This window comes from Neofelis nebulosa, chromosome 9 (genome assembly GCF_028018385.1).
Source record: "Neofelis nebulosa isolate mNeoNeb1 chromosome 9, mNeoNeb1.pri, whole genome shotgun sequence".
NCBI lineage: Eukaryota > Metazoa > Chordata > Mammalia > Carnivora > Felidae > Neofelis > Neofelis nebulosa.
This window is the reverse complement of record NC_080790.1, coordinates 64,996,422-65,020,040: the sequence shown is the minus strand read 5'-3', so window position 1 is coordinate 65,020,040 and position 23,619 is coordinate 64,996,422.

Below are 23,619 nucleotides of genomic sequence, written 5' to 3'. Positions count from 1 at the left end.
TAATAATATCAACACATTATACTAAGAAAAATAACAAAATATGAAAAATGAACAGATAAAAGGTAAAAACCCATGACAAAAAAACATTTGGAAAACAGGCAGAGGAAAACAGACACATTACAAACAGGGAAAAAAAAGTGCAAAATGATTGCAAACTTCTTGTTGGGAACAAACCAAGGAGAAGTCAATCAAACAATATTCTTAAAGCGATAAAAAACTATGCCAACACAAACTCAACAAAACCTCTCTAAAGGGTCCGTTAATCTTGTGAAAATCTTTCAAAGGCAAAATAAACAAATTATGTGTCCAGCAGACCTGTACTATTAGAAATGTTAAAGGAAGTTCAAGTGTGAAGCAAATGATAGCAGATGCAAATTAGTTCTATGAAAGGAATGAAGAGTTCTGGTAAATGCATGAAAAACAGAAGATAACTGTTTATTCAATTTCCTTAAAAGGTAATTAACCATTTAAAGGAAAAATAACAATATAACATGTGTTTTGTAACATATATAGAAGTAGAAAGTATGATGATCGCATAAAAGATGGTAGAGGGTTCCGAAATAATGTTGCCAAAATTTTGTCACACTATCCTCGAAATAATATTATCCTCTAAATAATATATGGAATATGGCAGAATAATATGATTTAGGGGATCCTGGATAATTTATTATTTATTGTAAGCATGAGAGAAATTACTAAAAGAACACATTAAATTTACATGTGTTATATGTCAAATACATTTCTATTTAAAAAGTCACTAAAATGGAAACAAAGAATAGTAATAATAGTCCAATAGTGAAGGCAAAATTGAATAGTAAAAATAATAGAAGACAAGAAGAGAAAAAGAAGGAATAGATGGAATATATAGAAAATGAGTAGCAAGACAATAGACTTCAACTCCTATGTATTGATAATTACATTAAATAAAAATGGCCTAAATACTGCAAATAAAAATGTATATTCACCGCATTTTTTAATTTTTAACTTTTTAAAATTTTTAACTGCATTTAAAAAAAGCAAGACCATCTATACGCTATTGCAGGAATCATGCTTTAAATTTAAAAAATACATATAAGTAAAATTAAAAGAATATGAATTAATATATGATACAAACTCTGCTCATGAGAAAGCTGAAATGGCTTCATAAATATCACTCCAAGTAGATATCAGACAAAGGAATATTACAAAGGAGAAGGAAACATTTTATAATGTTAAAACCTTTATTATTCATAAATAATTGTAAATGTGTATATCCTCAATAATTGTGTATCAAAGTACATGAGCAGAACAGAACTGAAGAATAAATAAAACTGCCATTGTTACTGAAAATCACAACACTCTTTTCTCAATAATTTAAAAAATAATTAGACAGAAATTTAGTAGGAGAATACAAGATCTGAATATCACTATCAACCAAATTGACCTAATTATATTTTTAGACCATAACAACACTTTTAAAACACTCTATTACTAAAACTCATTCAAAAACAAATACAGATCTCAATTGCCTATTAATATATTAGAGAATATATTAAAGACATTCACAATGAATAAACCTGGGCATAATGTTCACCCCAAACTCAGATAGCTTTACTAGAATACTCTATCTAACATTTAAGAGAGAGATAAACCAATCCTACAAAAAAATCTTTCATAAAAAAGAGAACATCTCTGACTTATTTATTAGGTCAGCATTATCCTAACACCAAAAACAGGTAAAGACAGTATAAGAAAATAAATTATAAACTAACTTCCTCATGAATATAGATTCAAATATTCTTAGCAAAGTAATAGCAAATTGAATCCAGCCAAGTGGAATTTATCCATGCAGTGAAAGGTCAGTTTGGCATAAGAAAACCAAATCAATTTAATTTACCCCATTAACAGAATAAAGGAGAAAAGTCATATTATAATTTCAATTGATGCAGAGAAAGCATTTATCAAAATTATAAACCCATTTATGATAAAGTTTCAGAAAACTAGGAAAACCAAAAACATCTATCAAGCAAAAATAACCAACATGTATTTAATGATAAAGTAGTGAAAGCTTTCCCTCTATGACTGAGAACACGGCAATTGGATTGGTTATCCATTTGAAAAAAAAAATTATCTTTATCTTATGTCAGACTCTGTACCCCCCCCAAAAAAAAACAAAACAGAACAAAAACAAACAAAAAAACAACCTCTAAATCATATTCTAAAACACTGTTAAAACTATAAAAACTTTTGTTGGAACACATAGGACATTATTTTTGCAAAGTCTGATTAGGCAAATATTCTTAAATAGTATGTAAATCTTAAAAGATAAAAAACCCATTAATTTGTTTCAAAATTTAAACTTCTCTTTAAAAGCCACTAGTAAGGAAATTAAAAGGCTAGCATTTACAATACTTATTTCAGCTGTGAAACTAATATCTAAGAATATATATATTTTATCTTCCATAGCTCAAAAATAAGAAAGCAAACAACCCAGTTAAAAAAAATTCAAAAAGACAACCAAGGAATATTTTGAGGGTTATTTTTACGTGGATAAAATATTTTCATGTGTGAATATATTTTTACAGTGATACAACCCTTTTATATATTGATTCTGGAACAGGTTCTACAACCCCATGCCTTTGTCTAAATTCACGGAACTTAGAGCAAGTAAATTTTACTGTATTTAACTTGCTCAAAATATTTGAATAGGCAGTTCCAAAAAGAGACATGTAAACCAGTAACAAAAAGATGTGCAACATCATTACAGTCAGGAAAATGCAAATTAAAACTACTATACACCCATTATCATGGCTGAAATTTAAAGGGCTGAAAACATCTAGTGTTGTCCAAAATGGCATGGAGCAACTGGAATTTTCATTCTCTGAAGTTCCAAACATAAAATGGTACAACACTTTAGAAAATAGGTGATTTCACACAGAATTACATATACACTTACCACATGGCACGGTAGTTCAGCTCAGAGGCATTTCCTCCAGAGAAATAAAAACCTACATTTAAAGAAACTCAAATTTAAATAATGTCCCAATGGACTAGTGAATGGATAAACAAATTGTAGTCTATCTATACAATGGCATACAAGTTGGCAATTAAAAATAACAATGTATAATTTATGCATGCATATCCACCAAAATATTGTTCTAGTAGAAGCCAGAAGCAAGGGAGTCCATAATGTAACATTTCATTTGTATGAAATGGAAAAAACGAATTTGTAGTGATACAAAGCAGAATGATGATCGCTAGGAAGCCAGTGATGGGGGAGCTGGGTAGGAAATGGGGCTTGAGGGATAGCAGCAAAAGGGCCCAGGAAAACTCTCTGGGTGATAAAAATATTCTGTATCCTGATTGCGGTGGTAATTATAGGAGAGTCACTTGTTCTGCATGCTTTCTATGTTTAGATAAAATACCTACATAAATATACAAAAGATGCAGAAAACCAAAATGATATTTTAACCGGTATTACTGAGGTATGCAAGCCCATTTCTATCACAGGAAATGATATATAGCTCTTTACATGTAATGACATTGAAAATTAACTTCTAAGATTGTTAATTTAATTTTTAGTATTTCTGCAATGGAAACTATGAGCAACGTCATGTCTTATACACTAAGTTTTTCTTTCCCTCTGCTTCTCTGGCAAAGGGAACTAGGGATGATATTTAATCAAAGTATCTACTGCAGTGGCTCCAGTGAGTAGCTACCCACCACTAAAGTGTGACTGAGTTTGAGCCTTTAAATCTTTCACTAGATGAAGTATCATGCACAAGTCTCGTCACACACAAAAAATTCATATTCACTGGATAAAATGGGATACAGAGAGGTTTTCATGTGTGGATACTATTGCCTTAAAAAAAAAAAAAATCCAGTTACAAAGACCTCTAAGAATCCAGGAAATCCTGTTGGATGACCTTGTTTTGAGCAGTATACACTGAGTTCTTTTAAGCTGTTTTCATTGATAGGTTCTTTCTCCACCTTTACCTTATTGAGTGGAAGGCCTATTGAAATTGGATAATGACAGTCACTGCTTCCTGACAATTGAACAGCAGTAAGACAAAAGGGAAATAGCAATGGGCTAGGGTGATGGCAGCCAGGCATTTACTTGTCAAAGAGTATTTTGAGACAGGTTTTTGTAAGATTTCAGCTTGCTGTAGGCATCAGTGCTTGGAAGGCACCGGGACATATTTGTTCAATGCTAGTTTTGCTTTTAGAAAATATTCTAATATTTTAATAAATACAGCCTAAATTTAGTGACTATAGAGCAATAAAGGGAAATCAGGACTGTGCTTGTTTTGGAGCATTGGGTTTATGGATGATTTTATTCAATATCATGAATATACGTTTAGACCTCAACACCTATCAGAGGAAGAAAAAAAAAAGCAACCAAACAAATAAGCATAGTTGCCTTAAAGGACTAAAATTAGCTGGTCTTGCTTCTGGGAAAATGTGGATATTTTTAAACCCATCTGAATTCATTCACCTCCTATTCTGTTTGAAAAAATATATGGATTTTTAAAGATACACAAAATCTTGCATCAGTGTTAGATGCCTCTGAAGAGAAACATCCAAATAAATGCACAAACTTTGGGGAAGTTGGTTGTTGTTTTTTTTTTTTTTTTTTCTCTACATGCAGTGCAGATTCAATGAGATTAGAAGATTTATAAAAAGAGGGCACCTGGGTGGCTCAGTTGTTGAGTGTCTGACTTAGGCTCAGGCCATGATCTCGCGGTTTGTGAGTTCAGGCCCCACGTCAGGCTCTGTGCTGACAGCTCGAAGCCTGGAGCCTGCTTCCGATTCTGTGTCTCCCTCTCTCTCTGCCTCTCCCCCACTCACACTCTGTCTCTCTCTCAAGAAATAAACATTAAAAAAAATTTTAAAGAAGATTTATAAAAAGTATTTGTCAAAAAACATATTTGTCAAGGAGTGACCTAGCCTTTCAAAAGGGGGAAAAAAAGAAGGAAATTGAAGGGTGTTTTTTATACCAAATAGGCACTGCAGGTTGGAGGGATGAATGGTGACGATGAAGAGGGGTTGAGAGAATGACAGAAAACTTGCTGTAATTTGGCAGAATTAAAAAATAAGTGGTGGGTGATAGGAGCTCCTAAAATTGTAAATATCGCGGGTTGGTGATGAGGATGTCATTTCAAAGTGAGTAGGTGCCGGTGGTCTCTGGTCCAGTACGAAGTCCCACAGAGCAGTAAGCCCTTTGCCATGTTATATGATGGAGTGGGAGCTTTGGACTTGGGTTTCCCTAGGGACTATAGTGTCATCCTTCACAGGCACAATGCTTAGCAACTTAAGGGAGGCCAAAGAAGTACCAGACCACAGAACTACTTCCTGTTTGCACAGGCACAGCATCTTTGATATTGAGTCTTGTCCTATAACCCATTTTTATGCACAAGACAAACCCCATGCCTCTGGCAGCAAAAAAAAAAAAAAAAAGCAAGACAGGCAATTAAGGGAGGATAATGTCATCATACCTATCATAGTATAAAATATTAACCCCGAGAGAGAGCTCTACTTTTGTCACAGTACTGGAATTTCCTCCCAAGTAACCAGACCTCCCAGGTGGAAAAGTAAAGAAAACCTGATGCATGTCACATTTAGTGTATTTACACTGACTCAACAAGCCACCTGGAAACACAGAAGTACACATTAGCGTAAAGTCCAGGAATAACAATGCTATATATTCTTTCAGTTTTTAGTTGACCTCCCATGTCTGTTCTCTCTCTGTGTAAACTTCAAATCCTTTCCAAACTGAAGATACCTAAAAGCATCTCTACTGCAGAATTAACAAGAAGCACAAACCACCGAGGAAATTATTGACAAATCTGACTCATAAACCTCGACTCTCCAATAATAAAAAAGATTTCATAAAAAAAAATTAAATGAGGGGCGCCTGGGTGGCTCAGTTGACTGAACGTCTGACTTCAGCTCAGGTCATGATCTCACGGTTGGTTCATGAGTTCAAGCCCTACGTTGGGCTCTGTGCTGACAGCTCAAAGCCTGGAGCTTGCTTCGGATTCTATGTCTCCCTCTCTCTGCCCTTCCCCTGCTGGCATTCTGTCTCACTCTGTCTCAAAAATAAATAAATTTTTTTTTAAAAAGATTAAATGATAAATCAGAAAAAGGATTTGTATATAGAATTTTAATTCTTCTAAATCATGACCTAGGGGGTCTAATGTTCCCCCCAGTTCAACTAAACTTATGACAGGTTGCTTTCTGACTATAGGAACGTGATTTCCCTTTTCTTAGAACATTACTTTAGAAAATTTGCCATTGTAAACTCTTTCTCTGCCTCTTTGAGATAAAAATCTTCCCCATCCTCTTTCAGTTGTACCAGGGATGTCTTTCTCAAAGACAGAGATGTCCCTTTGAAATATAATCATGCAAGGAAAGAGCATTTCTTCTATCTCCCAGTCCCTATGGGAAGGTAGGAACCTAACTCCCCTAAGCACCAGTTAGCAAACAGTAATGGCCTAATTACATTGACCAACCCTACCTATAATGCCTTCCAATATTTTTCCACTAGCTCATCCTAGGGCTTAAAATTTCCCCTATTTAAATATTTCAGTGGGGTTGAGTTCAGTCTCTTTCCCCTAATGCAGTAGTCTTGAACAAAGTCTTCCTTGCTTTCTTAACTTGTCCAGTGAAATTTCTCTTTCATAAACCAATATTAAAAAAAAAAAAGGATAAATGTGCACTAAGAAATGGTCAAATGATTTCTTCCAGAGAGAGTGTGGATTGCTAATAAGCATATGAAATGATGCTCAGTCTCACCAGAGAAATGTGAATTAAAATATCAGTGGCATACAATTTAACAGCCATCAGACCAGCAAAATTTAAAAAGTCTAAGGATATAAATAGCACACAGTTGATTTTAGGGTAAATAGATACAATTTCTTTAAAAGTAATTTTACAATGTTAAACTGAGGTGAAAAAGTCCATTATCTAACGCCCCAGCAATTCCACCGGTAGGTATGGCACTAGAGAAATTTCTCACAAGAGAAATGTGGACAAGAAGAAATGTACAAGGTGGGGGGCCTCGGTGGCTCAGTCAGTTAAGCATCTGGCTTCTGCCCAGGTCGTGATCTCACAGTTCATGAATTCAAGCCCCACATCTGACTCTGCTGTCAGCACAGAGCTCACCTCCGATCCTCTACCCGCTTCTTTCTCTGCTCCTTCCCTACTCATGCACTCTCTCTCTCTCTCTCAAAAATAATAAGTAAAAAAAAAAAAAAAAATTAGGGGCTCATGGGTGGCTCAGTCGGTTGAGCGTTGGACTTCAGCTCAGGTCATGATCTCACAGCTTATGGGTTGAAGCCCCATGTCAGGCTCTGTGCTGACAGCTCAGAGACTGAAGCCTGCTTCAGATGCTGTGTCTCCCTCTCTCTCTGCCCCTCCCCTGCTCACGCTCTGTCTCTCTGTCTTAAAAATAAACACTAAAATTTTTTTTCTTTAATTTAAAAAGAAGAAATGTACAAGGAAATTTATTAAGATATTCTTGATGATAGTCAAAAATTAGGAAAAAAAGCCTAAATGCCCATTAATAGAATAAACTATATATTCATAGGTTTGAATATTGTTATAGTTAAAATCAACTACATTTATTAATATGTAATTCTTATGCAAATCATAAGAATTAAAAAATATTAAGGGTAGTTGTATGGTAATAAATATATGATTTTTTAAAACCTGTCAAGCAATATATTCACAGATATACAAAGTAAAATTTACAAACAATAAATTTATTACAATAGTTTAACAATGGTGAAGCACAGAAAGAGATATGAAATTTCAATGATCTTATGTAAATAAATGAAGACAACCTAAATGACTTTGCTATTGAAAGGAAATCGGTCACCATCACTTGCATATAGCAAAGACTCAGAGGAAGACAGAGGACTGGGGAAGATTTACAGTTATAAAGAGATAGAGACAGACAGACAGTCAGAGGGATAAAGCTTCAGTTATGATCTGGAAACTGTCGGCTTGGGGAAACTGAAGTCAGGCTAACTAAAATCAGGGCATCCAGGTCATTGGTTAGGGGAACATATATGCTTTTTCCAGTTGGTCCTAAATTGACTGTGAGGGCAAAACTTGGGGAAGCTGTCCATTATCCATCAAGTCCTGGCCATGTGGGGCCACTTGTTATAAGAGTTTTTGTTTGGCTTCCTGGACTGGCCACTACACATAATGGTTTGGTTTTGTGGGCTGCTGAAGGTTGTGGGTCAGACTTCTGCTTTCATATATGGTCTGACCACTGGCCATTTGCCTGTCCAGTCTATCACTCTGAAAAGTTTATACCTTAAGGAAGACTCACACTATTCACATAAGACAACTGTCATTCAGTGGATACTTCAAATGACAAGAAGCATAACTTTAGAGTAATAAAGATAAAATCTAAATTAAGGTATAACCATATGCATTCTGGTATTTTTTGGCATTTGCTAAAGGTTATCACTTATCTGCATGTATATATAAGCACAATTTCTGAGCAAAAACTACGCAATGTGTTTCCAAAATTCTGATTCTTAAAACATACAGCTCAAGATATTTTTGACACTCATAATGCATATTATTAAATAATTGCAAGTAAAGTTTTATGAATACATATTTTCATCACTGAGCATTGTAATCGAGGCTGGGCAATGCAATTAACATATTGTATTTCTCAAACATTATTTTCTTTTACCTTCAATATTTCAATTTATGAGACAGAAATCTATGATATTAGATATTGTGAGTAGCTATCTGACAAATAATCATTTACCCCTCAGCTAGTATAGTGTAAGTGTTGATAGATAGTAGTAACTTTTGTTAGAAGAGAATTAGACAATTCTAGTGTGATAAATACTGTATTTTAGGGGTCAAAAGCATCTATTTGGAAATGGGGTGTTTCCTTGAAATAAGTCCTATTATTACCAAGCTGAAAAACAAGCATGACTTCATATCTGATAAAGTATTATAGCCCATTTCAATTTCTTTCTGGATTTTATTTTGATGCTTCAAACTCTCCTTAGAGAAGAAATGGCAAGGGTTGTTACTGAGGAAATCATTACAGTTTATTGAGGAACTGACTGATTTGAGGAGGGGTCATAAAGATTTATTAATGATCTAGCCTTTTGCTTCTTAGAATATATGTCAGATGTTTGGAATGATTAAAAAAATAACTGTGGAGGACTGCGATTAGCTTTTGTGAAATTTGTGTTGGTTCCATTTTTAGGGACACAGTGCCCTAGTCATCCAAATGGTATTAACAGAGATTGAAAATTAGCTTCTTCCCCCCTCACTCAGCTTCAAAATCAGGTCAGGTTGTTCTGTAAATGAAAACCCGACTGAAGCTGTTTCTCTTATCCTCTTTGACTAAATCAGGATTCTAGACTTCAAAGCTAAAAATGTAGTCTTTTCAGGAGCAATACAATCAGTGCAGACAAAAGTAAAACTCACAGATCAGCCTCTTCAAACTTTGAAATTCAGATGAAAAGACCCATTTTAAATTCCATTGACAGTGAGATGTCATACTAATCACAAAATTGACCCACAGGTATGATTTTCTTTGACATGTTTAAGAGCAGTGAGCTTACTCATGTAGTCTTTAAACTGAGATAAATTAAATGAGTTTTGCTTTAATAAAGGCTATAGATAGTTTCTACAGGTTCATTCAGAAGTTGCAAAACATCTCCATAAGTATGTGTCCTTTCTGGATTATAGTTGCCCAGTAAAAATCATCTAAAATCTGTTTTAAAGGAATATTTACAATCCTGTGCACCATTGCTGAGTGCCTGTCTTGTAAATCTGGAGATTGACCACATTTCTATTTTGTCCCTCATGTAGAAAAAAGGAAAAGGGGGGAGGGGACGGAGAGAGAGAGAGAGGGAGAGAGGGAGAGGGAGAGAGAGAGAGAGAGAGAGAGAGAGAGAGATCTTTTTAATTATCATGTTGAACCTCTTCTTTTAAATCTCAGAAAAATATGTTGAATAATACTTTAAAAAATACCCAAGTCCTCAAGAATCTCAAGTTCAGTATGGAAGGCAAACTCATAAATTCATAGTTAATAAACTACATATAACAGTGTTATAAGTGCTATCATGGAGTTTATGATACTGCAGATAAGAAAACAACCAACTCTCTAGGAGAACTAGGAAGGCATTGCAGGGAAGACAACTTTTAATATGAATTTGGAATTATGAAAAATAGCACAATAGGCAAAAAAAAATGGGGAAAAAAGAACTGCTCGGCAGAAGCAAAGAATGGTCCAAAAAGCATGAAAGAAACTTCAGTGTATTTGAAAAAGTTCAGCTTGGCTGAGGCATGGAAACTATCATTGAAGATACAGCTTGATGAACCTTTCCTCACATGACAAAGAATCTCAACACCAGTTTGTAGGCAATGAGCAGGCAATACACATGACCACATTTTGAATTTATGTTTGTTTGTTTGTTTTTAAGATAATTGCCAATGGTGCCATGAGCTATGAGTGGAGGATGAGCTATGAGAAGAAATCAGTGGAAGTTGGTAATGAGGCTGTTTCAGTGATGGATAATTTAATTCAAAAGCCTCTAGATAGGAAGTAAAGAATTCAGCTTTCATTACAGAGGTAGCAATTAATAAGTGATTAGTCAAGAATCACTTATTAGTGATTTTTATGATGAGTCATGAAAAAAAAATTGGAGATTAAGATTCTAGTTTAGGTAAGGATAGTGGTAACAACTTAATCCAAACAGGGGATATTATAGGAGGAGCATATTGAGACCTCTGGCTGGGACAGAGAATGGAAGTAGAAATACATGAGATCTTTGTACCTTCAGTGATTCTGAATTCCTAAAGAAAGCTCACTAGAGAGTTAGACATACAGGTATAGATCTTGAACCATTAACCCATCAATTCAGTAACTGATATCCTGACAGCTGAGTAGTTCACCCAGAAACAGTATAACAAACGAGAAGAGACAAGGTCAAGAATAAAACTCAAAAGAGCTACAGCATTTGAAAGCATGTGGAAGAAAAAGATTCAAAGAGGGACACTAAGAAAATCTCATACAATGAGTTCTCACTGGTGATGATAGCATTCTAAAAGCCAAAAAAGATCATTTCCAAAAGCTCAGTCAACTGTTACATGACAGCACATATATCACAACGTTGCCACAATGTTAGTTTTATTGATGTTTTGTTATTTTGTCAAACAACCAGGTGGTGATTATATATGTAAAAATGCATGTATGTATGTAAAAACACACTATCATAATGCGTCCCTTTTTTTTTATCTTGCACACACACACACACACACACACACACACACACACAAATGAATATTGCATTTAACAACATTTTTGTTTTGCTTTGTTTTTTAAATTTAGCTCTCTGTCACTTATAGATTGCATTTAACTGGGAGTAATAGAATATCAAAATATTGTGACATAAATATTCAAGGATTTAATTTTTCATGTTAAAAATAAATGGATGCAGCCCTTTTCAATCTGCTCCATTAGCTTCATGGTATCTTGGATCTGGCTCTTTCATTTAATGGCCTACTTTACCAACTTACCATGTGGCTTCCATTCTCAAGGTCAAGATGGCTGTTGAAGTTTTGGTTAACACATCTGAGTTGCCAATCTAATGAAAAAGAAAGAAGAGAAAGATAAAAACAATGCTTCTCTCAGTTGATTCAGATCTTTTGAAAGATTGCAACACTTAGGTTTATTTGGTCCACATCTTGCTTGGGTGAAGATTGGAAATGTAGCCTTTACTTCTAGTAGCAATGGATTGCAGTAAAGTCTGGTAAAGAAAACAGATATTTGGCATGTTACTAGCTGTCTTTCCCTCAAGTTTCCAATATATAGGAGAGTTTGGCTAGTTTGTAAACATAAAAATATTTAGGGGCAGGGGCTCCTGGGTGGCTCAGTTGGTTAAGCGCCCAACTCTCGGTTTGGTTCAGGTCATGATCTCACAGTCATGAGTTCAAGCCCCAGAGCCTGCTTGGGACTCTCTCTCTCTCTCTAACCCTTCCCCATTCGTTCTCTCTGTCTCTCAAAATAAATGAACTCCAGAACATTTTTTAAATATTTAAATGTAGTCCCTTCCTTTCACCAAAAAACTAATAGCCAAATAGAAAAACATATGTAAAAACAAATATAGAAGCTATTTTTACAATTAAGAAGAGAATGTACAAAGTGCAATAGGATATAGAGGAAAAATGATCCCCAGTGGAATGCAAATTTTCCAGGTGGCAAAGGCTGGCACAGGACACAAGAGGATGGAAGACTGATAGGGAGAAAAAATGAGATAAAGTACCAAAAATAGGATTGTGAGAATAACACTGAGCCGCAGAAATTGAAACAGAAAATTAAAATCCACATCAAAAACTTAGAAATACTGATTTAGAGAACATTAGGCACTTGGGTATATGGAAACTTCTTGGTCCTAACTATCAGCTCCTGAGGAATTTTTCATGAAAGCCATTTCCCAAAACTGTAAGGCAAATTATTCAGTAAAGCCCTAAGTAGCACCCAAATTTGATGTTAATCTGCTAGAAGTCCTTACCCTTTTCTAAAGAATAAATTGCTATGGGCATTGTACCAAATAGGAAGAGAAAGAAGTTTGCTGTTTTATAAATCTTCAAGCATTCAATTTAGATTAAGTTTATTGTTTGATGAGAATTGTGAAGTTAATTAAATAAGATTCTTAGATGAAAGTGGCTCTAATGTCAGGGAGGTCTGTGTAAGCAAACCCAAATCTAAACCTGGAGATCCTTCAAGGTTACAGAATCAAAATGCTAATGACAACCAATTACAAAGAGCCAATGAGGTTTTTTTTTTTTATTTTAATATATGAAATTTATTGTCAAATTGGTTTCCATACAACACCCAGTGCTCATCCCAAAAGGCGCCCTCCTCAATACCCATCACCCACCCTCCCCTCCCTCCCACCCCCCATCAACCCTCAGTTTGTTCTCAGTTTTTAACAGTCTCTTATGCTTTGGCTCTCTCCCACTCTAACCTCTTTTTTTTTTTTCCTTCCCCTCCCCCATGGGTTTCTGTTACGTTTCTCAGGATCCACATAAGAGTGAAACCATATGGTATCTGTCTTTCTCTGTATGGCTTATTTCACTTAGCATCACACTCTCCAGTTCCATCCACGTTGCTACAAAAGGCCATATTTCATTCTTTCTCATTGCCACGTAATATTCCATTGTGTATATAAACCACAATTTCTTTATCCATTCATCAGTTGATGGACATTTAGGCTCTTTCCATCATTTGGCTATTGTTGAGAGTGTTGCTATAAACATTGGGGTACAAGTGCCCCTATGCATCAGTACTCCTGTATCCCTTGGGTAAATTCCTAGCAGTGCTATTGCTGGGTCATAGGGTAGGTCTATTTTTAATTTTCTGAGGAACCTCCACACTGCTTTCCAGAGCGGCTGCACCAATTTGCATTCCCACCAACAGTGCAAGAGGGTTCCCGTCTCTCCACATCCTCTCCAGCATCTATAGTCTCCTGATTTCTTCATTTTGGCCACTCTGACTGGCGTGAGGTGATATCTGAGTGTGGTTTTGATTTGTATTTCCCTGATGAGGAGCGACGTTGAACATCTTTTCATGTGCCTGTTGGCCATCCGGATGTCTTCTTTAGAGAAGTGTCTATTCATGTTTTCTGCCCATTTCTTCACTGGGTTATTTGTTTTTCGGGTGTGGAGTTTGGTGAGCTCTTTATAGATTTTGGATACTAGCCCTTTGTCTGATACGTCATTTGCAAATATCTTTTCCCATTCCGTTGGTTGCCTTTTAGTTTTGTTGGTTGTTTCCTTTGCTGTGCAGAAGCTTTTTATCTTCACAAGGTCCCAGTAATTCACTTTTGCTTTTAATTCCCTTGCCTTTGGGGATGTGTCGAGTAAGAGATTGCTACGGCTGAGGTCAGAGAGGTCTTTTCCTGCTTTCTCCTCTAAGGTTTTGATGGTTTCCTGTCTCACATTCAGGTCCTTTATCCATTTTGAGTTTATTTTTGTGAATGGTGTGAGAAAGTGGTCTAGTTTCAACCTTCTGCATGTTGCTGTCCAGTTCTCCCAGCACCATTTGTTAAAGAGACTGTCTTTTTTCCATTGGATGTTCTTTCCTGCTTTGTCAAAGATGAGTTGGCCATACGTTTGTGGGTCTAGTTCTGGGGTTTCTATTCGATTCCATTGGTCTATGTGTCTGTTTTTGTGCCAATACCATGCTGTCTTGATGATGACAGCTTTGTAGTAGAGGCTAAAGTCTGGGATTGTGATGCCTCCTGCTTTGGTCTTCTTCTTCAAAATTACTTTGGCTCTTCAGGGCCTTTTGTGGTTCCATATGAATTTTAGGATTGCTTGTTCTAGTTTTGAGAAGAATGCTGGTGCAGTTTTGATTGGGATTGCATTGAATGTGTAGATAGCTTTGGGTAGTATTGACATTTTGACAATATTTATTCTTCCAATCCATGAGCAGGGAATGTCTTTCCATTTCTTTATATCTTCTTCAATTACCTGCATAAGCTTTCTATAGTTTTCAGCATACAGATCTTTTACATCTTTGGTGAGATTTATTCCTAGGTATTTTATGCTTCTTGGTGCAATTGTGAATGGGATCAGTTTCTTTATTTGTCTTTCTGTTGCTTCATTGTTAGTGTATAAGAATGCAACTGATTTCTGTACATTGATTTTGTATCCTGCAACTTTGCTGAATTCATGTATCAGTTCTAGCAGACTTCTGGTGGAGTCTATCGGATTTTCCATGTATAATATCATGTCATCTGCAAAAAGCGAAAGCTTGACTTCATCTTTGCCAATTTGGATGCCTTTGATTTCCTTTTGTTGTCTGATTGCTGATGCTAGAACTTCCAGCACTATATTAAACAACAGCGGTGAGAGTGGGCATCCCTGTCGTGTTCCTGATCTCAGGGAAAAAGCTCTCAGTTTTTCCCCGTTGAGGATGATGTTAGCTGTGGGCTTTTCATAAATGGCTTTTATGATCTTTAAGTATGTTCCTTCTATCCCGACTTTCTCAAGGGTTTTTATTAAGAAAGGGTGCTGGATTTTGTCAAAGGCCTTTTCTGCATCGATTGACAGGATCATATGGTTCTTCCCTTTTTTTTTGTTAATGTGATGTATCATGTTGATCGATTTGCGAATGTTGAACCAGCCCTGCATCCCAGGAATGAATCCCACTTGATCATGGTGAATAATTCTTTTTATATGCTGTTGAATTCAATTTGCTAGTATCTTATTGAGAATTTTTGCATCCATATTCATCAGAGATATTGGCCTGTAGTTCTCTTTTTTTACTGAGTCTCTGTCTGGTTTAGGAATCAAAGTAATACTGGCTTCATAGAATGAGTCTGGAAGTTTTCCTTCCCTTTCTATTTCTTGGAATAGCTTGAGAAGGATAGGTATTATCTCTGCTTTAAACGTCTGGTAGAACTCCCCTGGGAAGCCATCTGGTCCTGGACCCTGATTCAATTTCTTCGCTGGTTATGGGTCTGTTCAAGCTTTCTATTTCCTCCTGATTGAGTTTTGGAAGAGTGTGGGTGTTTAGGAATTTGTCCATTTCTTCCAGGTTGTCCAATTTATTGGCATATAATTTTTCATAGTATTCCCTGATAATTGTTTGTATCTCTGAGGGATTGGTTGTAATAATTCCATTTTCATTCATGATTTTATTTATTTGGGTCATCTCCCTTTTCTTTTTGAGAAGCCTGGCTAGAGGTTTGTCAATTTTGTTTATTTTTTCAAAAAACCAACTCTTGGTTTCGTTGATCTGCTCTACCATTTTTTTAGATTCTATATTGTTTATTTCTGCTCTGATCTTTATTATTTCTCTTCTGCTGGGTTTAGGCTGCCTTTGCTGTTCTGCTTCTATTTCCTTTAGGTGTGCTGTTAGATTTTGTATTTGGGATTTTTCTTGTTTCTTGAGATAGGCCTGGATTGCAATGTACTTTCCTCTCAGGACTGCCTTCGCTGTGTCCCAAAGCGTTTGGATTGTTGTATTTTCATTTTCGTTTGTTTCCATATATTTTTTAATTTCTTCTCTAATTGCCTGGTTGACCCACTCATTCGTTAGTAGGGTGTTCTTTAACCTCCATGCTTTTGGAGGTTTTCCAGACTTTTTCCTGTGGTTGATTTCAAGCTTCATAGCACTGTGGTCTGAAAGTATGCATGGTATAATTTCAATTCTTGTAAACTTATGAAGGGCTGTTTTGTGACCCAGTATATGATCTATCTTGGAGAATGTTCCATGTGCACTCGAGAAGAAAGTATATTCTGTTGCTTTGGGATGCAGAGTTCTAAATATATCTGTCAAGTCCATCTGATCCAATGTATCATTCAGGGCCCTTGTTTCTTTATTGACTGTGTGTCTAGATGATCTATCCATTTCTGTAAGTGGGGTGTTAAAGTCCCCTGCAATGACCACATTCTTATCAATAAGGTTGCTTATGTTTATGAGTAATTGTTTTATATATTTGGGGGCTCTGGTATTCGGCGCATAGACATTTATAATTGTTAGCTCTTCCTGATGGATAGACCCTGTAATTATTATATTATGCCCTTCTTCATCTCTTGTTACAGCCTTTAATTTAAAGTCTAGTTTGTCTGATATAAGTATGGCTACTCCAGCTTTCTTTTGGCTTCCAGTAGCATGATAAATAGTTCTCCATCCCCTCACTCTCAATCTAAAGGTGTCCTCAGATCCAAAATGAGTCTCTTGTAGACAGCAAATAGATGGGTCTTGTTTTTTATCCATTCTGATACCCTATGTCTTTTGGTTGGCACATTTAATCCATTTACATTCAGTGTTATTACAGAAAGATATGGGTTTAGAGTCATTGTGATGTCTGTATGTTTTATGCTTGTAGTGATGTCTCTGGTACTTTGTCTCACAGGATCCCCCTTAGGATCTCTTGTAGGGCTGGTTTAGTGGTGACAAATTCCTTCAGTTTTTGTTTGTTTGGGAAGACCTTTATCTCTCCTTCTATTCTAAATGACAGACTTGCTGGATAAAGGATTCTCGGCTGCATATTTTTCCTGTTTAGCACACTGAAGATATCGTGCCAATCCTTTTTGGCCTGCCAAGTTTCAAAAGAGAGATCAGTCACGAGTCTTATAGGTCTCCCTTTATATGTGAGGGCACATTTATCCCTTGCTGCTTTCAGAATTTTCTCTTTATCCTTGTATTTTGCCAGTTTCACTATGATATGTCGTGCAGAAGATCGATTCAAGTTATGTCTGAAGGGAGTTCTCTGTGCCTCTTGGATTTCAATGCCTTTTTCATTCCCCAGTTCAGGGAAGTTCTCAGCTAGAATTTCTTCAAGTACCCCTTCAGCACCTTTCCCTCTCTCTTCCTCCTCTGGGATACCAATTATGCGTATATAATTTCTTTTTAGTGTATCACTTAGTTCTCTAATTTTCCCCTCATACTCCTGGATTTTTTTATCTCTCTTTCTCTCAGCTTCCTCTTTTTCCATAACTTTAGCTTCTAGTTCACCTATTCTCTCCTCTGCCTCTTCAATCCAAGCTGTCATCGTTTCCATTTTGTTTTGCATTTCGTTTAAAGAGCTTTTCAGCTCCTCGTGACTGTTCCTTAGTCCCTTGATCTCTGTAGCAAGAGATTCTCTGCTGTCCTGTATACTGTTTTCAAGCCCAGTGATTAATTTTATGACTATTATTCTAAATTCACTTTCTGTTATATTATTTAAATCCTTTTTGATCAGTTCATTAGCTGTTGTTATTTCCTGGAGATTCTTCTGAGGGGAATTCTTCCGTTTGGTCATTTTGGATAGTCCCTGGAGTGGTGAGGACCTGCAGGGCACTTCCCCCGTGCTGTGGTGTATAACTGGAGTTGGTGGGCGGGGCCGCAGTCCGACCTGATGTCTGCCCCCAGCCCACCGCTGGGGCCACAGTCAGACTGGTGTGTGCCTTCTCTTCCCCTCTCCTAGGGGCGGGATTCACTGTGGGGTGGTGTGGCCCGTCTGGGCTACCTGCACACTGCCAGGCTTGTGGTGCTGGGGATCTGGCGTGTTAGCTGGGGTGGGTAGGCAAGGTGCACGGGGGCAGGAGGGGCAGGCTTAGCTCGCTTCTCCTTAGGTGATCCACTTCAGGAGGGGCCCTGTGGCAGCGGCAGGGAGTCAGATCTGCTGCCGGAGGTTTGGCTCCGCAGAAGCAGAGCAATGGGTGTTTGCGTGGAGCGAGCAAGTTCCCTGGCAGGAACTGGTTCTCTTTGGGATTTTGGCTGGGGGATGGGCGAGGGAGATGGCGCTGGCGAGTGCCTTTGTTCCCCGCCAAGCTGAGCTCTGCCGTTCGGGGGCTCAGCAGCTCTCCCTGCCTTTGTCCTCCAGCCTTCCCGCTTTCTGAGCAGAGCTGTTAACTTATGACCTCCCAGACGCTAAGTCGCGCTTGCTGTCAGAACACAGTCCGTCAGGCCCCTCCGCTTTTGCCAGCCAGACTCGGGGGTCTGCTTGGCCGGCGAGCCGCCCCTCCACCCCGGCTCCCTCCCGCCAGTCCGTGGAGCGCGCACCGCCTCGCCGCCCTTCCTACCCTCTTCCATGGGCCTCTCGTCTGCGCTTGGCTCCGGAGACTCCGTTCTGCTAATCCTCTGGCGGTTTTCTGGGTGATTTAGGCAGGTGTAGGTGGAATCTAAGTGATCAGCAGGATGCGCAGTGAGCCTAGCGTCCTCCTACGCCGCCATCTTCCCTCTCTCCAGCCAATGAGGTTTTAAGCTCTAGCCAATCATCCAATCAAATGCTGCTGCTGCTGCTGCTGCTGCTGCTGCTGCTGCTGCTGCTTCCTCTTCCCCTTCTTTTATTGCTTCTGGACTTTATACAAGTCTTTTAACTGGCTCCTGTCCTTGGAACACTCATAACCATTTCTGGTTTTATGCTGCCTAATTCAAACAGGTTTTCAATAAACTCTTAAAACTTTTAATTTTTTTTAACGCTTATTTATTTTTGAGACAGAGAGAGAGACAGAGCATGAATGGGGGAGGGGCAGAGAGAGAGGGAGACACAGAACCAGAAGCGGGCTCCAGGCTCTGAGCCATCAGCCCAGAGCCCCACGCGGGGCTCGAATTCACGCTCCGTGAGATCATGACCTGAGCTGAAGTCGGACGCTTAACCAACTGAGCCACCCAGGCGCCCCTAAACTCTTAAAACTTTTAATATGCCTGAGTTTATCTTTTAACATGGTGAAATACAAAATGTATTTTTGACGTATGCTAAATTGTATTCCAAATGAAGATGCTAAGGTGATGCTTGGAGACGTTTAAAACATTCACTTGAAATGATTTATATTCAATCAGGTCTCTTTTTGTAACATGACCAATTTGGCTTTCTGAATTTTCTTTATAGACCCTTGGACCCTGATAATTGTCATTAAGTACTTTATTAAATTACTAATTTCTGATGTTATGAGTTAACATATTTCTATCAGGTAATAGTACTAGCATTTACATTTACTAACTTGTTTACCTTACAACAACCCTCTGTAATACATACCATAAGGATTAAAATTTTACAGACACAAAAATGTAAATAAACATTGTATGTTCTAGTCTTTTCTTTCAGGGAATAGGGAGATGTAACTTTCTAAATGTGGTAATCATTAGCTACTCATGAGCTGTGCTGCCTACCACTTAGACTGCAGCAGCATATTCTACAGGAAGATGAACTTCCTTCTTTCCATGAATTAGTTTTACTCATAAAACCAATTTCAACCATTCTTTCCAAATCCAAAGAAACAAAGAGTTATGTAATGATAAAATCAGCATAGTCTTTGAAAACTCAATTCTGGGAATTAAAATAGTGCCTATCCAAACAGGTTCATGGCAGCCTTACTCCTCTCTCTTACGTGTCTTTTCTTTTTTCTTTCTTTATTTTTTTTAAGTTTTATTTATTTATTTTGAGGCAGAGGGAGGGAGAGAGAGAGAGAGAGAGAGAGAGAGAGCAGAGGAGGGGTATTGTCAGCTCAGAGCCCAAGGTGGGGCTGTAACTCAGGAACCGTGAGATCATGACCTGAGCCCAAATCAAGAGTTGGTCGCTTAACCGACTGAGCCCCATGGCGCCTCTCCTCTGTGTCTTTTCATAGAACATTTTGCCTGTATCGAACACACCTCTTTATTGAGGCAGATTGAGTACTGAAGCCCTGTGCGTACAAAGTGGCCCGCATTTGCTATCATGACGGTTTTTGTCAATAACACAGGTGCAGTCTCCAAGAAGCTGATGCAAACCCTAGAGAATAAAAAGGCACATGATTCTCACAACTGAACTGAGCTACCACTTCAGGAATTTCAAGTGAAGGAGAACAGGGAAAAACAAAGCCCTAAGATTTTTTTTTTAAATAACGCTTCTTTAGCAAGGCATTCATTTTGGGAATAGCTCTCAGTCTCTAGGGGCTACGGTAACCTTATTTGCAGCTGTCAATTCTACTTTCCTCTCTTCCTTTCTGATTCCCTCACAAGTCCAGAGAGCTGCAGTACTTCAAAAGAAAATTGTCTCACTTATTGACCTTAGTGAGGTGTGATATGGCAGCAGAGTCAACAATAGGCTTTTACCCTCCCACTGTTGGGACCTTTAAAACTTCAAAATCAAAACCGCTTCAAATAGAACCTATCAACTTCCAAGATAGAATTTTTCAAGTACATTGGAACGTTGCTGAAATAAATAATTTACCTTAGTCACGGTTATGGCAAGAAATAGATTTTTCTTGCACTCTATCCACGATTCTTAGTTAATTAAGAATCTTAAGGCAGTTAGGTGTAGAAAATGATTTCAGACTTGGAGCATGATTTTGGAGTCAGACGGGTACGCAAATGAATTTGGCACATGGACTATTTTGAGCTAAAGACAATCAAGACCCTCTCAGCTCAGGAGAAACTTTTCTCCCTCCCTTAACAACCTAGACTAATCTAAATGGGGGTCTTTCCCATTATAAGAGTAATTACCAGAGATAAGTTTGATCTGAGTGAACCATCTGTATGGCAGGGCACACATCTAATTTCTAAACATCTGCTCTTATTGCCCTGTGAATTGCCCTTCTTTCCTTCAAACCCTCAGACCTGCATCTCATTCCCCCCACCCCCTTTTTAAGTTTTTTTTCTAATATTTATTTATTTTTGAGAGAGAGAGAGAGAGAGCCCAAGCAGGGGAAGGGGAAAGAGAGAGGGAGACACAGAATCTGAAGCAGGCTCGAGGCTCCAAGCTATCAGCATAGAGCCTGATGTGGGGCTTGAACTCAAGAACCATGAGATCATGACCTGAGCTGAAGTCAGACACTTAACCGATTGAGCCACCCAGGCGCCCCCATTCCTAGCTCAGGATGGCATATATACCTCATTTTACCGTTCTGTCTTTGAACCTTTCTTGTGTGGGCTTCCTGTACATATGAAATTAAATTATACTTTCTCCTATTAATCTGCCTCATGTTGGTTTAATACTTTGAGGGTAATGAAAAAATGTTCTTCCCCAACAATACAAATATAGATTTAGTCAATTTAAAAGAATATTTTAATTTCATATGCTTACTAGGCCTTGAAAAATCACAAAAGCTTTGGATGATTACTTTTAAGATATTCCAATTTATCACTAATTTATAACAGCATTTTCCTTAGGTTTAAATGAATAGAATATTATATTAAATGTGATTGCCTTTAATAACCTGAAGGGAATATACATTTCAGTCTATTGCTCTTTTAAATTATATTTTTATATATTTTATGCCTTTCACATCATATAAATATACATCAATTTTCCATAAATCTATAAATTGTCTGTCCAGATTTGCATTCAACCCTCTCAGAAATAATAAAATGTGTAGTTTATCAGAAGCCGGTAGGTTGGCATTTAGACTATAAAAAGTAAGTAGTAAAACTATAAATCTAGTGCACAACCGGAGGCATCTTTTGAAATAGCATTTGTATTGCATTATTATTTTCAATTTATTAAGAAAGATACTCGATAGCCAAGAATGGATTTATTCCGTAAATATATCACTATTTGAATAATAGGTTTTGAGTTATATATTTTTTTTAATCCTGTCCTTGGCTAATATTTGATAATAGTCCTCAGTCTATTCAATATTTTTGTTTTTCTTTCCCTCAGGAAGTTCCAAATGTGCTTGCAGATTTTAACCATAATGACAACAGTAAAAACCATGGAATGGAACAAGTAAGTCCCCAGAGGCTCCAGAGTTAGATTTTTTCATGCCCTAGAAGGAGAGAGCAACCTAAAATATTGTGTGAACGGGATCACAGCATATGCACTGTCTATGGAAACCCTCTTCTGCTGATTTGGTGAAGGTCTGAACCGAAGTAAACTGACTCTACTCCTCTGTGTGAAAGGATGACAGAGGCAAAACCACAGTAGCAATGACAGAAAACATGCACAAGCACTCTGATCTCATGGGGAGCAGCCACCCAGACAGAATCATAATTCTGAAAGAAATCAGGTTTAGGACACCTTTGAAATCCTGTTGAAAAGCTTGCGTGTTACACCTTGATTTCCCTCTGCCGAAGACAGTCAAAAGAAAATAAACTTTCACAGCCAGAACTGACAATAATGAAATCCAGAGCATGAGTTTTATAAAATCTCATTGAATCTACTGAGGAGATCTTGGTTTCTAGTCTAAGTACACATCTAGGACAAATCAATGAGTGGAAGAGAAAAAGATGAAACCAGCACTCACAATTTTGTGCTATAGATGCTTATTACAAACGTTGGCAGTTGAAGACTCCATTTTCCTGTAGGACACTTCTTTGATCTTATCTCCAAGTCCCCCCTCCCCTACCTCACCTGTTACTGAGTGGAGGATTCCTAATAGTTCATTTTTTATTCCATAAACAAAACTTTGGTGAGGACTGAGGAGCTAAGGGATTTTTGATGTTTTGTTTGTTTGTTTTGTTTTTGTCTGTCATTAGTTGTTATGCATTTTCTTTAAGGAAAAAAATAAAAATTCATACAAAGAAGCAAATGGGAAAGAGTCAGAAAACGGAGGTAGATACATGAGAAGAGTTCCCAACTTCCAGATCCTCCTGTGAAGCTGGCTGATAATCTTAAACTAAATTGTCTGGACACAGAAGTAATATATTTCTGAGAAGTGAAATAAGTTTTTGTTTGTTTGTCTGTTTGCTTGAGAATGTTACATGTCTAGGTAAGCTGCCAGTGTGGCATTATGTTCACAAGAAGAGAACAAAGAAAGGTCTCAAGGGTGTCGCCACTGAATGTCCTCTGCACAAGAGACTGAGGTCATGGGCTGCAACTCCCAGGACACAGAGTCTGCCCTGCCCACACCCCCCACCCCCACCCCAGAGTGGGATAAGCTGCCCTCAAGGACATTTTCAGATTACCCAGACTTATAAAGCAATTACTGCATTCAGGTGCTTCACATGGTAACATTACCTTCAGTCTGGACCAAAAGTATTGTTTTCCTTAAGACCTCTTCAAAGGGGTTTCCTTTAATCACTGATTCCATGCTACACATGCCGGAAATCCCTAAAAACCCAGCGAGCAAGTTCACTTGTGTATGGAAAGTACAAATTCCACCACTTGCTCCCTTGTTTTGTTAAGTGACATTCTGTTTCCTTAGTTTACTTTTTCCTTTCTAAGACTCTCTGACCCACCC